This window comes from Mus pahari, chromosome 5 (assembly GCF_900095145.1).
Source record: "Mus pahari chromosome 5, PAHARI_EIJ_v1.1, whole genome shotgun sequence".
Taxonomy (NCBI): Eukaryota; Metazoa; Chordata; class Mammalia; order Rodentia; family Muridae; genus Mus; species Mus pahari.
Window position 1 is genome coordinate 100,026,581 of NC_034594.1, and position 4,561 is coordinate 100,031,141.

The 4,561-nt window shown below is 41.7% G+C and overlaps 1 pseudogene; it reads left to right on the forward strand.

The window, feature by feature from the left end:
* The first annotated feature begins 3,974 nt into the window (after nucleotides 1–3,974).
* On the forward strand, nucleotides 3,975–4,343 carry LOC110321995 (annotated as a pseudogene).
* Nucleotides 4,344–4,561: the final 218 nt, after the last annotated feature.

A 4,561-nucleotide genomic window follows, 5' to 3' on the forward strand; every position in this document is an offset into this window, starting at 1 on the left:
CTAACAAATTGTCAAAACAGCATGAAATCTCCTTCCAGGAGACAAGCTCCTCTTCCAGCTGGCACCAGCTCTTTTCATTCTCCCAGCACGAGATTCCCTGAGAATTTTCAATTTCTTGGGGACAAGGCTGATAGCCAAAGGGAGGTACACAAGTGTCTCCCTAGAATATCCTCATTTTCTGACTATTGGAACTAGACATAATGTGGATTCAGAAATTGCAGATACCTAATTCAGCTTTCACTCTTGTAGGATGTATGATCTTGGACCTGTGAGCTCAATACTATAAACTTGGTTTCTCCATTGGTTAACTGATGAGAATAAGTGAAAACCCATGGCTTTGTCCATTTCTCACTACTATAACAGAACCCCACAAACTGCGTAATTTATAAGGAGCAGAAAGTTATCTTTTATAGTTCTGAGACTTGGAAATCCAAGATCAAGGTACCCTTAGGTTTGGCACTGGAGAGAGGACTGGATCCTTTTCAAGATGAAATCTAGATGCTGCATCTCCAGAAAGGAGGGATGCTGTTCCTTATGGGGTGGGGGGACTGGAACAGAAGACTCACTTCAGTAAGCCCTGTTATATTAATATCAATCTATTCATGAGATGAACTCCTCCTTTTATGTCCTACCTTCCAGAGCTGCCTTAGAGATTAAGCAGTCAACACATGAAATTGGAAAGGACAAAAAGATTCAGACTAAGGGCTGGGAATGCATTTCAGTTGGCAGAATACACCTAACATGTACAAAGACATAGGTTTAAGCCCCAGTGCCCAATAACCCAGGAGTGGTGGCTCATGCCTCTAAAGTCATCATTCTGGGGGTGAAAGCAGAAGACCCAGAAGTTTAAGGTCATCCTCAGGCTACATAGTGAGTTGGAGGCCAGTCTAGTTTAGAGATTAGAGAGTCAAAGGAAAGAAGGAAAGGAAAGAAGGAAAGGAAGGGAAGGAGGGAGGGAGGAAAGAAGTAAAGAAGGGAGGAAGAAAGATTTTCAGATTGCAGCAACTCATTTCATTGGGTTGTGAAAGAATTAAAAGAACCAGAACATGTACTATTAGTAGCTCAATATTTGGCAATAATATCTATGAAATAAACCAATGTTGCTACTGAGCTATTTATTAAGGTCATCTGAACTGAGAATGATAGCACACACCTGTGATTCCAGCACTCAGGCGTCAGAGGCAGGAGGATTTTCAAGGTCAAGCAAGGCTATAGAGTGAAAATTTATTTAAAAAGAAAAAGAAAGAAAGATAAAATAAAAAAAAGAAAAAGAAAACACCACCACCAACAACAAAAAAAGTTGACTATAAAAAAATAGTGGTTTGTTCAGTTGATGGGCTAAGAGTAGTGTTTGTGGAAATAAAAGACTGGAGGAATCGTAGAACCCTCCTGGGAAATCTGGCAAAGTGAGTGAGTCAGATCTCTTGGACACTGAAAGATGTGGGGGAACTAGAAGAGATCAGCAAAGAGTCACTGTTCTGAGTGACAGACTTCCTTCCTTACTGAGTTCAGCAATCTCATAAATGGTGGCCAGACCGTGGTCTCCATGCCTGTTCTTAATGAGTGTTCCGCTTTCCTGTGCACACCTCTGATCTCAGCTCACTGGTGGTTTCTGCTCACTCCATGTCCATTAGTACTTACCTCCTCCTAACCCCAAACTGCACACCACTGGCAATAAGTTCCATACCACATCTCTAGGACATGGTTCCTGTTTGTCTCTGTAGCATTTCTATCTGTATAGAAATCTAAGTGGATAACTTTATCCATCTGAAAATTATTCACTCTTAGGTTACCTGTATGCTCTGTATGCAAGTCAGTTAACATGAAGAAACTAGGTACTGAGGGATTAAAAATAATAATAAAGGGCAGGAGAGATCATGACATGTAGAGCACAGATCTCACAGCTAGGTGTGCTGGTGCATGTCAATTCTTGCATTTGATTTTGAACTTCCCATCTAAGAATTGCAAGTAATGTGTTTGTGTTCTTTATAAATTAATAAGTCAAAGATTCTTATTGTGCCCAATCTAGTCTGATGATTGATGGCCAAGGTCTTTCAACAGGGATTGCTTTAAGTCCAGGAAGTCACCACCCTCAACCTCTTGCTAAGCAGCTCCTCCCCTTGAGGTCTGTTTCGTTCTCTTGGCCTGGAAGTGGCTCTCAGAGGCTTTGCCTTCTACTAAGGTGACGATGTCAGGGTCTCCCAGGATCACCTCTTTTGATTAATCACAACCGGAGTCAAGCTGCATACCACTTGTGGTGGTCTGACTGAGAAATGTTCCCCATAGCCTCGGGTATTTGAGCACTTGGTTCCCAGTTAATGGTGCTTGTCAGTGGGGTCATGGAGTCATAAGGAGGTGCAGCCTGGATGGAGGAAGTGACATACTGGGAGTGGCCTTTGAGAGGTCATAGCCTTGCCCACTTCCAGTTTTTTTTTTTTTAAATTTATTTATTTTATTCATTTCCCACTTCCAGTTTGTTCTTTTTTTAAAAAAAAATTTACTTTATTCATGTTTGCAGTTGAAGATATAATCTCTTAGCTTCTTGATCTAGCTGCTTGCTGTAACCCGCCCCCCCCAATGACTATCCCTCTGGAAATATAAGCCAAAATAAACTCTGTTCTCTACAAATTGTCCTGGCTATGATATTTCGTCTCATCATTGAAAAGTAACTGCCACACCATCTAACCTGCAAGTTGGGTGGGGTAAAACACCACAGAGCAGTGTGGTAAGCAGTGAGGCTCTCTTAGAATTATGACTACTACAGGCAAGGCCCCTATCCTGGCTTGATGTCAGTTTCTGTGATGAAACACTGACTAAAAGCAACTTGGAAAAAAATGATTTATTGCATCTTACAGGTTGGAGTCCATTATCAAGGTTGGGGAGGTCAAGAAAGGAAACTGGAGATAGGGACTGAAGCAGAAGCCATGGAGGAATGCTGCTCATGGGCTTGCTCCTCTTGGCTTTCTGGGCCTGCTTTCTTATATCATCTAGGAACAGCTGCCTAGGGATGACACCGCCCATGGTGGACTGGGTCCTCCCACATCAATCAACATTCAAAAATATGTCCATAGACTTTGCTACAGGCCAATTTGACAGAAGCATTATTTCTAATTGAAGTTCCCTCTTCCCAGATGACTCTGACTTGTGTCAAGTTAGCAAAAACTAATGAGCACAGACTCATTAATATTCTCCATTTTACTGATGTAGCACAACGAGGCACAATCCTACAGCTTGGAAGGATCAGAGTTGGTATTTGGGCTCTACTCTTCACTATATTGTATAGCCTTAGCAGCATCTACTTTTCCATCAAATTATTGTTTTTCTCTCCACTTGGAAGCTGTTTTGAATGATCACCACTGACACTAATGTTTGCTATCTGTCCCTATAATGTTGAGCAGTGAGGTATTTCACATAAATAAATTCATCTAGTCTTCCAGGTGAAACAAATTCACAGGTTTTTGTTCTTGTTTTGAGTTCTGTGTTTTTGAGACAGGGTTTCATATAGCCCAGGCTGCCCTCAGACTCACCAAGCAGTTGAGGATGTCCTTGAACTTGTGATCCTCATATCTATACCTTCTGAGTTGGGGGATCACACAACATGAGTCACCATGCTGGTTTATGTAATGCTGGAGATGGCCCTTGTGCATGCTTAGTAAGCATTTTACTTAGAACTATGTTAGCAGCCCCAAGTTTTTTTTAGCCCATACCCACCAAAGGAACCAGAGCCCATCCATGTTTTTTTTTTTCCTGCATTGAGATATGGACTTAATTTTATTCAATTTTTGTAAATTTTTAATATTTTCATTGGTGCATAATCATTACATGTGGTAGTATCTATAGGACATAGTTATACAAGCATTATTGTACAATAACATTACACTATACAGGTATGCCATATACTTTGAGAACTTCAGCTTTTAAAATAACGGCTTTGGCTCTGGAACCAGGCCGCCTCAGCTGTGAACAACGCCGAAATGACCAAGATTGAGGCTCGGGACCTGTGCAGCAAGAAGAAGGAGGAGCTGTTGAAACAACTGGACCTGAAGGTGGAATTGTCCCAGCTTCGTGTCGCCAAAGTGACAGGCGGTGCCGCGTCCAAGCTCTCCAAGATACGAGTCGTTCTCAAATCCATCGCCGGAGTTCTCACTATTATTAACCAGACTCAAAAAGAAAACCTCAGGAAATTCTACAAGGGCAAGAAACACAAGCCTCTGGACCTGCGACCCAAGAGGACTAGAGCCATGTGCCGCTGGCTCACCAAACACAAGGAGAAGCTGAAGACCAAGAAGCAGCAGCGGAAGGAGCGGCTGTACCCTCTGCACAAGCAAGCTGTCAAGGTCTGAGATGACAACGACAATAAAGTGCAAGACTGACTGGCAAAAATAAATAAATAAATAAATAAATAAATAAATAAATAAATAAATAACTGCTTTGAAAACCCCGGGATAGTTGTCCAAGGAGACCTCAGCTTTGAAGGGCTACTTGGATCTCAAACCCAGCACTGTTTCTTTTCTTTTCTTTTCTTTCTTTCTTTCTTTCTTTCTTTCTTTCTTTCTTTCTT